Source organism: Bubalus bubalis, chromosome 21 (genome assembly GCF_019923935.1).
Source record: "Bubalus bubalis isolate 160015118507 breed Murrah chromosome 21, NDDB_SH_1, whole genome shotgun sequence".
In the NCBI taxonomy this organism is placed as follows: Eukaryota; Metazoa; Chordata; class Mammalia; order Artiodactyla; family Bovidae; genus Bubalus; species Bubalus bubalis.
The window spans coordinates 39888642-39901619 of NC_059177.1; positions in this window are offsets into that span (position 1 = coordinate 39888642).

Genomic DNA, 12978 nt, shown 5'->3' on the forward strand with positions numbered 1-12978 from the left:
ATTCCAGGGAGGGAGCACTTGCTTGGTTTAGAAGCCTGGGTTACATTTTGACACTTGGCTGGGGAGGGTGGTGCCTTTGTCTAATGGTCCCAACTACAGAATGTCTCTGGGAAGAATAATTTCTCAAGAGAAACAGTGGCTGTTAAGAACTGTGGATTCTAGGCAGTCTTCAAACAAACAAACAAACAAAATGCCTATTATATTAACTTACATGATTTGAAGAAACATTAAGATGAGGTAATGCATGTAAAGCTCTTAGCACAGTGCTTGGAATGAGAGCATTCACTCAATAAATGTTAGCTGTTATCATCCACTGGAGTGTAGGCACCATGAGACCAGACACAGTGTCCCTGTGTGTCCACCATGGCTGGGTAATATTAATGAGTCATTGAATAGTTGATGAATGAGTGAATGAGTGACTGTCAGTATGTAAGCAATGTGTTTTACTGTATGTTTACAAAATTCATAGTATATCCAAAACCAGATGCAAAATGTGAACAGTGGGATTTGCCATTTCTCTTGTTTTGTTTTAACGATCAGGAAACATTTAAGCTAAAAGTCCATATCCTTGACGCCTGAAGTAAATTCCACAATGGAAATTTGTGGATATTTTAACACCAGTGCTTCTAGTTATCCCTGGAAGCGTCTGTCTGGTCACTGTAGATGGTGATGTGGTGTGTTGATTTAGTGACCCCTAGGTGAGGGCTTCCCAGGTGTCACTAGTGGTAAAGAACCTGTCTGCCGATGAAGGAGACATAAGAGAAGTGGGTTCAATCCCTGGGTGGGGACGCTCCCCTGGAATAGGAAATGGCAACCTACTCCAGTATTCTTACCTGGAAAATTCCACGGACAGAGGAGCTTGGTGGGCTACAGTTCATGGGGTCACAAAAAGTCAGACACTAATGAAGTGACTTAGCATGTACACACAGGTGAGTCACTTCCTAGAATAAGATAGAATCTGTTAAGTGATTTTGGAACCTTATCCTTTGCCTGAGAGTCATTACTGTCTTTTACTAGAAAAAAATCAGGCCACAATTGGTTTTTGTTTTTTTTTTCTTTATCAGGGATCTAACCTTTGTGATCTTTAGGCACTTGAGTCGTGATCTTTAACGATCTTTAGTTGTTGGGTTTATGCTCTTAAGGGAGATTTTTTTTGTATCAATCATTCATTAATTCATCAAACAGACATTTACTGAGTGTCCACTTTGTGCTAGGCAGTGTTAGGAGAGAGACAGTCACATGGTCGCAAAAGTAAACATACTCATGTTTCCGTGGATCTAAGCATTTGGGGGCAGAGACTGACTTGTATCAAATACTCACAAATAAATGTAAAACCATCTGTGATGAGTGTTTTTAATATGGAGAGGTAAGTGTGATTTATGATAAGCCTTGTCCAAGCATCAAGAAATGTGATGTCTGAGTTGACAATAACTAGGCCAAAAAGAGAGTGAAGAGAATTCTAGGGAGCATGAACTGAAATATCATATGCTCTGAGGCCAGAAGAACTCGGCAAAGACAGGCTAAAAAAGGCTAGAGTGGTAGAGAGCTGAGTTGGGTATTAGATCACATAGGGTTTTGCAACTCATGTGAAGGAGTTTGGGCAGCAGTGGATTTTAATCACGGACATGACCCAATACCACTTGCATTTAAAAAGACCACCAAAGTGGTGTCGAAAAAAGGATTAGAGGGGACTGGAGTGATGGCAACCCTCCAGTATATTAACTGTGACTCAGAAGTCTGCAGAGAAATGTCTTGGGTTGGTGTGTGTAGCAGATGACAACAGTGGTGAGAACTGTTCCAGCAGGCATGTTGTCTCCCATCTATTACCAACATTTGCTAAGCGACAACTCAAATGCTGTTTAATGCTGGCCTCCACAGAGCTCTCATTGGCAATTAGAATTCTACATCATCTCTCAAATAGATCACAGTGACACCCATAAAAAGAAATGTGGAAGAAAAAAAGACATAAAACAGATGATACTTTAATTATCTCTGCCCCAGCTAGATTTTATCCTTCCTGTGTTCATTCAAAAAAAATAGTTGTAACCTTTCTACCAATCTTGTCTTTAGTTATTTTTCATTCATTTACTCATCAGATAGTTTTGTTTCTTATGTCCACTCTTGCTCTAGGTATTGGTGAACCCAAGAGGAATAAAAGAGCCTCTCCCCTCTTTCTGAGAGAACACATTCTAACAGGAGTTGTTTGGTTGCTAAGCCTTGTCTGACTCTTTTGCGACCCCATGGACTGTAGCCTGCCAGGCTCCTCTTTTGAGGCTCCTCTCTCCATTTCCCAGGCAAGAATGAATACTGGAGAGGGTTGGCATTTCCTTCTCTAGGGGATCTTCCCGACCCAGGGATTGAATCCATTGTCTCCTGCATTAGCAATCGGATTCTTTACCACTGAGCCACCAGGGAAGCCCTATAACAGGAGGGGTGGGACAGCATATTAGATCATTGCTTACATTCTGTTAGAGATGGGGGGGAATCAAAATGTAAACACTGATCTAATACACTGGGGTGGGTTCTGTGATAGATACGTACACATAAAATGATGTGTGAGTCTTAGTGTGATGACTGCTTCCATAGTGGTGACAGGGAAGCTTTGCTTAGGGGATAATTTTTGCTTACTTATAACAGCCATGAAATTAAAAGACACTTACTCCTTGGAAGCAAAGTTATGACCAACCTAGACAGCATATTAAAAAGCAGAGACATTACTTTGCCAACAAAGGTCCGTCTAGTCAAGGCTATGGTTTTTCCAGTAGTTACGTATGGATGTGAGAGTTGGATTACAAAGAAAGCTGAGTGCCAAAGAATTGATGCTTTTGAACTGTGGTGTTGGAGAAGACTTTAGAGAGTCCATTGGACTGCAAGGAGATCCAACCAGTCCATCCTAAAAGAGATCAGTCCTGAGTGTTCATTTGAAGGACTGATGTTGAAGCTGAAACTCCAATACTTTGGCCACCTGATGCGAAGAGCTGACTCATTTGAAAAGACCCTGATGCTGGGAAAGATTGAAGGTGGGTGGAGAAGGGGACAACAGAGGATGAGGTGGTTGGATGGCATCACCGACTCGATGGACATGAGTTTGGGTAAACTCTGGGAGTTGGTGATGGACAGGGAGGCCTGGCGTGCTGCAGTCCATGGGTCACAAAGAGTTGGACACGACTGAGCGACTAAACTGAACTGAATAGCTGATAGCTATCATTGAAGAAAAGGAAAACCTACTGTATTGGAGGAAAGAAAATATTTTAGGTTAAGTATTAAGTATGTAAGATATATTTGGTTAGTGCCTATATAAATATATCATGAGTGCTTTGAATATATGCTGGGAAATATTTTTTATGTTACATTGGTCGAAGAGGAATATTCCAATCTTGTGTTTGTCCAATCTTGTAGCCACCAGCTGCAGATGGCTATTTGCATTTCTAGTTAATTAAAATGTAAAAAAAAAATCAGTTTTCTGATAACAGTAGCCACATTTCAAAGGCTCAGTGGCTACATATGGCTAGTGGGTCCCATACTGGACAGTTCAGAATTTTCCATCACCATAGCAAGTTCTATTGGAAAGTGTTCTACTAACATAATTGGCTTTAGGAGAACATGAGTTGATCAAAGTAGCTGTAGAAGACCTCATGAAGGGCAGTAGGAGAAGAGGTTGTGGGGCATTTAGATTCTTGTGACCATGAGAGTGAGATGAGCCAGATGGAGATAAACCAAGTGAAGCAGAGGATTTGACTGACACACTTCTGATTGCCTGATTGGAGGGGTTTTCATGTCATATTAATGACACTGAAGGAGAAAGGCCATGTGCAAACAGATAAACAGGAATTGTTGGTGGGCTGGCTAGTTTCATGGTGAAGGAGAGCTGGGGAGAAATTGAGGAGGCATGTGATCCAGAAGAAGGGTGAATGTCAAGGGAATGGTGGGGCTTTAAGCAGAATGACTGATCCACCTCTGTGAGCTTGAGAACTCACCAGATCTGCAGACTCTGCTGATATGGCAGAAGCTACTGAAAACAAGGTGGGTGGTCTTGTCTGCTGACATGGCAGCCTCTGCCCAGAGGAAACAGAACTGGGTGAGACAGCAGTCCTCTCTGGGAACTGACTTGGGTAACTAAGTTTCGTCAGCTTGTTTCTCAGTCAGTTTAGTTCAGTTGCTCAGTCGTGTCCAACACTTTGCGAGCCCATGGACTGCAGCACGCCAGGCTTCCCTGTCCATCACCAACTCCTGGAGCTTGCTCACACTCGTGTCCATTGAGTCAGTGATGCCATCCAACCATCTTATCCTCTGTTGTCCCCTTCTCCTCCTGCCTTCAATATTTCCCAGCATCAGGATCTTTTCCAGTGAGTCAGTTCTTCACATCAGGTGGCCAAAGTTTTGGAGCTGCCAGTGAATATTCAGTACTGATTTCCTTTATGATTTATTGACTGGTTTGATCTCCTTGGTGTCCAAGGAACTCTCAAGAGTCTTCTCCAACATCACAGTTCAAAAGCATCAGTTCTTCCATGCTCATCTTTCTTTATGGTTCAACTCTCACATCCACATATGACTACTGAAAAAACCATAGTTTTGAGTAGACAGACCTTTGTTGGCAACGTGATGTCTCTGCTGTTTAATATGCTGTCTAGGTTGCTCAGTACTTTTCACCTTTAGCCAACAAAGAGGGTTCAAGCCTACCAAAAGGTGTCAAGTTGTATGGAAGAGAAAATCAACAGGGGGAAGAAAGAAAAGGTAGCTTGGAAGTCAATTAAAGCAGCAGGGAAAACTTGTTTAAAAGCATGAAGCAGGAAAAATGCATGCCATGTTTTGGAAATAATCCCGTGACTGAAACAAAGGGGCTATGAAGATTGTAGAGGTAAATAAGGCCAGACTGCCAAGGGTCTGCTGAGATGCTATGTTAAAGGGGGGCACAGTGGAAATATCCTTTGTCTTTGGAGTTAGAGCTCCTCCACATACTGGTTCTGTGAACTTGGGCAAGTTAGGTTATTTTTTGTGCTCCAGTTTCCTCATAATTCTATCTGTAGAGCTTTCTACTGAAATGAGTATCAACATTTTAACTATTATAATTTAGATATACTTTATTTCCCATAATTTATTTAAAATTCTTGAGTGCCCATTGGCTTAACTTTACTTAGACATTTGGATAGATTTTCAGTTCTGGTTCTCTCAAAACGTTACCTTTCTTCCTCTTTCTCCTAAGCTGGTGCCTGTGTATATGTATTACATGCATTGTCATGGACTGACTCCTGGATTGCAAATCCACAAGGCTGGTCCTTCCAGGACTTTGTTGGGTTTGTGAAGATTTTCTTGGTCCTACTTGGTAACTGTCATTGAAGTTGAGAGATGGTAAAACTTGTGTCTTATTTTCTTGGTTAGTTTTCTTTGGTGTGTTTTCCTCCCTTCCTATGCTGATGTGGGCTTTCTTGATGCAGATCCCCTGAACCTCAGCAACATCCTGCATCTGAGTGCCTGGTCTGGCTGTCTGCTCCTAGCCTCTTCTATAAAGTCAGCTCTCGTTGAACTGCTGAGTCTCAACCTGGAAGGATAATCTAGTTATCCTTTTGTATTCCTCACCGGGTGCATGTGACACATCTGGATTCCTCCCATGCCATCTCTGCCACCACTTTGCCATGCTTTTTTCTTCTCTTCCACTGATGTACATTTGTCAGAAGAATGCTGAAAATGATCTCCTTCCAGAATGACAAGAGGGAAGTGAGTTGCAAATCCCTGAAACTTTTCGCTCCCACCTAATGCTATCTGGCATTTTTATTGCCTTTCACTCAAACCATTCAAGCTATTGATCCTGAAGGGAAGTCACCCTTGTGCCTGACCACTGGCCTCCTTTCCTTTTTCTCCACATTAGTTTCAGATTCCCCTATTATGAAAATACCCTCATTGCCTGTCTGGGCTGCCGGGAAATTTCCTTATGTCATATCATAATTTCCAGGTTCCTATAGCTTGTGTTAAAAATGTGTAGCCCGATGTTAAAGCTTAATCTTTGATACATTAAAAGGAGATTTTAGAACTGCCTTTTCTTTTTCAACTCAGCCTAGCTTCCAAAAATCATTGTTTCACTGGTGCGTCATGTCCTAAAGAGATGGTGATTAATGGAAACACCAACAGATCAAGTTGGATGATGTAAGAATCTTAAATGGCAAAGAATGTAGAAACAGACCATTAGCTAGAGCAGAATTTGTCACTGCATGCTCTCAGAGGGATGGCTTCTCAGTTCCCCCAAGTTCTTCATAAGAGCCTACAGCAATGAATGCTGCTAACTGTGCTGAGGAGTCCCCCCCTCCCCGATATGAGATGCTCCTTTGCCATTCTAATTTTTTTCTAACTCTTCTGACCTCTCTCCCTGGAGAAGGAAACGGCAACCCACTCCAGTATTCTTGCCTGAAAAATTCCATGGACAGAGGAACCTGGTGGGCTACAATCTATGGGGTCACAAAAAGTCAGATGCATCTGAGGGACTGAACATGCAGGCACACTGACCTCTTTTCCTGCCTGACTTATCTGGAGATTCTGACCCACCAGGTGTGCCATATATATTGGTGCAATATAATCCCAGCTCCTTCCTTAGTGTTCATTGTAACCCTGAATGAAGCAAAGGGAAATTCCCAGAGGGACACACCCATCAGCCTCTAAGGTCCACCCTTGTAGCCTGAAACTCCAAACCCAAATTTCACGGTCATAGCTGAGCAATATATTTTATTGTTTTAGCCCAGGGTTTCTCAGCCTCAACACTAACCACATTTTGCACTGGGCAATACTTTGCTGGGGTCGGGGTGGGGGGCTGTCCTATGCATTGTAGCATGTCGAGCAGCATCCTTAGTCTCCACTCACTAGAGACGAGTCACCCCTTCCCAGTTGTGGCGATCAAAAATGTCTGAACATTACATGTTCTCTGGGGGATGAATTATCCCTGGTTGAAAACCACTGCTCTACTCTGTATCTGCTCCACTCGTGGAAAACCGAAGCCATTTACTCATTAGATGAAAAGCCACAGGGCACATCATTTAAGAGAAATTTTAAAAATCGTTGCTTAGTAGTTTAGAAAAATACTGTAATTGTTATGCTATTAAACGAAATGTTTATAAAATGCCCAGAATATAGGTTTTTACAAATGGTTATTATAAGGATTTTGGACTTAATCCAGGAAGAAAGTGGTTTGCCGCTAAAGATTTTTAAAACAGAGTCCTGACAATATCAGATTTATATTTTAGAAAGGTATCTCTTAAGGCACTGTGTAGGATTGATCCAAGGAGGTAAGGTTGGTGACAGCAAGATTAGTCAGAGTTTAAAAAGACAATTCTTATTTTCTCCCCAACACTGATAGAAGAGTCTGGGCTGGAAACGTGTATAGGTACTGGCTGAAGCTGAGCTAATTAGCTGCAATCTAGCAGTCATTCAGACATTCTGGAAAGACTGGGAAGTCAATGGATGAATCTCCAAACAGGTTTGGTCGTAGGACATTTTAGTATACAAGATTGTAACATAAAAAGCCTTCTATTTTTAACACCCTAGGTGGACTAGACTCCAATCATAACATTTCAAATGTGCTAATATTATAAAAGTCTATTTCTTGAAGATGGCTGTCTACAGGTATAACAACATCCTTTACAAGGCTCAGGACTCTCCTCTTTGTTAGAATAGAGTAACTCATTGCCAAAACCCATTTTGAGAATTTCCAGGGAGAAATAATGGATTGTTTGTGTTCAGTTTTAGTACTGATAACCTCCTCTATGTCATAATTTACCTGACTAAACAAAACACTTGGCTTCTAAGAATCCCAAGACCTAACTCCATTTCGCCGCCCTACTGTATATTTGGTATATGTTTCATTCTTGTGGATAAGAAATGGCCATGGTTGCTGCAAATATGAATTTAGAACTTGAATGGCAAGTGGATCAGTAGACTGTCTTGAGGAGAGGGAGCAGCAAGCTAAATTCTGGAAGCTGCCCAAATATGGGCTAAAACTTGTGCATGCTTTTATTTCCATTTTGAACTAGCTGTTATCAAATATCAGTAGTTCACAGACATAACAATGCCATGTTCTCATTAATTTTCACAGGTGTGGCTTTCAATGAAGGACAATTCTGCACTTCCTTTCTCCTTTTGTGTTAGGAAACTGCAGAGATTTTCGTTTTTTTTTTTTTTTTTTTTTTTTTTTTTTTTTAAACTGGGCTCTGCCATGTCTCTTTCCAGCCTGCAATCCTTTTTACTCTCCCCTCAATAATTAGAAAAATGAGCTTTTATGATAAATTCCCTCCTAAATTAACTTGATGAACATTCCCCTACAGATTGTAATGTTAAATGTCTCCCTAAAAATCAATTAAGTCCTTGAAAAGTTTCAGTGTGCTGAAAGAAATAGCTTAAATAAAAATCTCCAGCATTTTCCTCCAGAGTTGGCTGTTTATAGAACTCTCTCTTACTTTACACTGTACATAACAAATCTCTTAGGTTTTGCTTACGCTGTACTGACTTGCCACTTTCGATTTTTTAAAAATTTAAGCCTAAACTAGCTACTGATATCCTGCTGCTCAAACCATATAGTTCTTCCGATTCAATGCCAGACAATCCCTCTCAATATAAAAGTCATGTCTATAATCCTTTGGCAGTCCACCCAAAGTGATGTTTTGATATTTCAGAGTTGTTTTATTGTACACTTCTAGCCTGTAGCTCTATAAAACAGAAAGTTTCATAACAGTGGTAATTACTAAGTTCATTTTCCCCATACACTAGGCCAAGTTTTTCTGGAACTTGTTGCTTTTCCCAAGATAATGGGCTCCCTTTCTCCTTCAGCTCTCACAGTCTGACTCCTTCCACATCATGCCCTTAGGTGGGGAAGGTATTGGAAACTCCACTGTAGTCGAATAACCTTCTCAGAGAGAAAATAAGACAAGCCTGCTTGAAAAGAGAGCAGGACAGATGGCATTTGCATTCCAGAACGACGATGATGATGCTGTTAATGATAATGATGATGACTGTCCTACTGTTAATGTAACACAGCTAATATTTGTTGAGCTTATCAAGTACCTAGCTTGCTGCAGGTGCTTCCACACGTACTACATTACTGGATGCCCACAACAATTATGCAAAGCACTATTACTATTCCCATTTTACAGATGAGAGAACCAATGGTGATGATAAATAAAGAGAAGGAATAAGAGCTTTCCTGGATGTTAGTGGTCAAGGGCATTACCTGGTGACATAGACTCACTCATTTATTCATTAATAAAAATTTAACTGTTACCTACATACCAGGCCCTAAGCTGAGCACTACTGGGCTTCCCAGGTGGCTCTAGAGGTAAAAACCTGGCTGCCAATGCAGGAGACACTGGGACGTGGGTCAGGAAGATCCCCTGGAGGAGGGCATGGCAACCCACTCTAGTATTCTTGCCTCAAGAATCCCATGGACAGAGGAGCCTGGTGAGCTATATAGGGTTGCAAAGAGTTGAACACAACTGCAGCAACTTAGCGTGCACACACAAGCTGAGCACTAAGCTGTAGTACTCTCCAAACTAGTCCTTAACGTGCCTAAAGTGATGATTATTTTAGACATTCATCAAAAACCTGTGATTATAGAAAATCTTTGCTGACATCTAAATGAAGATCTGCCAGGTTGAAAGCTTGGTTACTTGAAAGTCTAAAAGACACAAGTCCTTTGTAGGATATTGAACCACATAGGGAAGACATTTAGCCCTCTTACTAACAGTACTTAATCCAATTAAAAGTTAGAATTATCTTCAGTTATAATAAAATATTTTAGATATATTTAACATTAAAAATGAAAATCCTAAGTCTCATTTATTAATTTCTATTGATGTGACTGGATTTTTCTTTCTAAAAGTATCACAATCCATTAAAAAAAAAAGCAATAGTGAACTCTGTTTTGCATATAATATGTCCCCATAAGTTTGTAAGTTTTATATGTACTTTGAGTTAAGAATAGATTCATCTTAATCTTGAAATACCAGGAAGGGGATACTGAAATATAGGTGGGGCAAAGGAAATCTTTTTTTCATATAAGTACTAAATTAATGGAACCTGTTTCCTGAAGAATGGTTTAACACAACCATTTAAATTGCTTTAAAAAAATGCTATGTCAAAGTTTATATGACAGCTGAGGAAAGTGGCTCTTTGAGTTTGATGTCAGAAATGTTACTCATTTTTGGAGCTCTTTTTTTTTTGACGCACCATACTGCACACAGGATCTCAGTTCCCAGACCGAGGAACAAACCCTCGGCCCAAGCAGTGGAAGGGTAGAGTCCTAAACCACAGGATCACCAGGAAATTCTACCTTGGCATTCTTAACATTCTTAACCATTTGTTGAGCAAATACTATAGGTAGGCTCTATGTTATGCAACTGTTTAGTATTATATTAATATATACTTTCATCCAAGCTACTTTGTCAATAGTGTTGCCAAAATAAAACTTGTTTGATTATATAGATTAAGGATCATTTCTTTCAGCCTTGAGTATGAAACAAAGGGGCTTCCCAGGTAGCGCTAGTGGTAAAGAATCCGCCTGCCAATACAGGAGACATAAGAGACGCAGATTCGCTCTCTAGGTTGGGAAGATCTGGAGGAGGGCCTGGCAACACACTGCAGTATTCTTTCCTGGAGAATCCCATGGACAGAGAAGCCCGGCGAGCTACAGCGCATAGGGTCACAAAGAATCAGAGACGACAGAAGCGGCAGCACAGCACAGCGCGTGAAATGAAAAAAAGAAACACGGGTGTAGTTATCGATATGGCTGTTAGTACTATACTAAACACTGCAGTACTGTTTCGAATGGCTAAAGTTGGAAACAACCCTAGTGTCCATCAATTGGGAATGTATTAGGATTCTCCAGGGAAACAGAACCGATAGGGTATATATGGATATGTAAGGGGCAGTTTATTGTCGGATTTGCCTCACAGGATTATGGAGCCTGAGAAGCCCCATGATATTTTATCTCAAGCTGCATAATCAGGAAGGCTGGTGGTATAATTTAGTCTGAAAGAGAACGTTTGAGAACCAGAGGAGCGGACGGTGTAACTCCCAATCCAAGGCTGAAAGCCCTAGATACAGGAGCTCTGATGTCTGAGGGCAGGGGAAGACGGATGAGTCAGCTTAAGTAGAGAAAGAGAAAATCTGCCCTTCCTCCATCTTTTTGTTCTATTCGGGCCCTTGACAGATTGCATGGTTGCCCACCCACACTGGAGAGCACAGATCTTCTTTACTCAGCCTATTGACTCAAATGCTAATCTCTTCCAGAAGCATTCTCTCAGACCGGCCCAGAAATAATGTTTTGCCAGCTCTCTGGGCATCCCCTTAGCCCAGACAGGCTAACACATAAAATTAACCATCACAGTGATATACAGTGTAGTCATTAAAACGGCAATGAAGATGAAGAATGAAGACATTGGGAAATGCTCACAAGCCCATTCCTAATAGTGTATACAGTGAGATTTCATTTTCTAAAGTTTTATGTGTGTATAGAAAGTTGATTAGAGAGGACATCTTCTAAACATTGGCAATGGAAAAGTTGATGTTAGCCATGGCTATTTTGGGTAGTAAGACCATGGGTGGTTTTATGTACTTATTTTTCCTTACCTTTACTTAAAAAATATCCTACATTACTTTGGTAATTTACAATAATGGTAAAAGTTGCAAAAGTGATTGGGAAAGAAAGAAAGGAAAGAGAGAGTGAGAGAAAGAGAAACATAAAAACCTAGCATAGCCTGAATAGGCCAATGTTTGAAAAAATGGAGGACAATATTGTACTGTGTAATTTAACTTGTTCTTTCTCTTATATTTCTTAGGTTCACTTTTTTTTGTGTGTGTGTGTCCCCAGTTGTTTTGGACAAGAGATTTAGGTTTGATGGAGAAGGCAGTGGCACCCCACTCCAGTTCTCCTGCCTGGAAAATCCCATGGATGGAGGAGCCTGGTAGGCTGCAGTCCATGGGGTCACTGAGGGTCGGACATGACTTGAGCGACTTCCCTTTCACTTTTCACTTTCATGCATTGGAGAAGGAAATGGCAACCCACTTCAGTGTTCTTGCCTGGAGAATCCTAGGGATGGGGGAGCCTGGTGGGCTGCCGTCTATGGGGTCACACAGAGTTGGACACGACTGAAGTGACTTAGCAGCAGCAGGCAAATAAACCTTGTGATTTGCCCTGTGCTATAAATTTCTTGACCCACACATTGCTCTGCTACAGAGATATCTAAGCACTTTATAAATGTTTTAAGTATCACTGCAGACAGATGCTTCTGTAACAGGCATGATTTTTGAAATTGTATTTACAATTTATGAACTTGTAGAATCACTGAATCCATTTCTTGGGCCATACCACTGTCAGAGTATAAATGAAATACAAAAATAAATACAAAACAATGATGGTGATGAGAATGACTAAATCACATGAAAAATCGAAGTATAGCTATTTTACTTGAATCCTGGAGAAATATAATTTGGTTTATAAAGGTAGGAAAATGTGCTTTTTCAACTATATATAAATTATGTTGGCATTAAAACATAGAGGCATTATACTGTGACTTCCTCTAATTTGAATGTGCTCAGGTGATTGAAAATTGTACTGTGGACGTAGAATAGGATTAGGAAACAGTAAGGTTTGTAGGGTTTGGAAGGCTGTGTGGGTGGCATTATGACATGATCTGTGGGCCCAGTATAAAATGAAATACAAGACTCCTCATTTGAAATGTATTAAGAACCTCAAGGTTAAGACAACAGCACAGGACATCTTACAGTCTAGTGGTTAAGAATCCGCCTTCCAGTGCAGGGAACATGGGTTTGATTCCCAGTGGGGGAAACAAAATCCCATATGCTACATGGCAATTAAGCCCATGCTTTGCAACTAAGATCACACATGCAACAACTAAGACCTGACCCAGCCAAATTAATTAATTAATTAAAAGGATAACAGCACATTAATCCAAGTGCAGAACTGTCTCAGTGAGAGGAGTG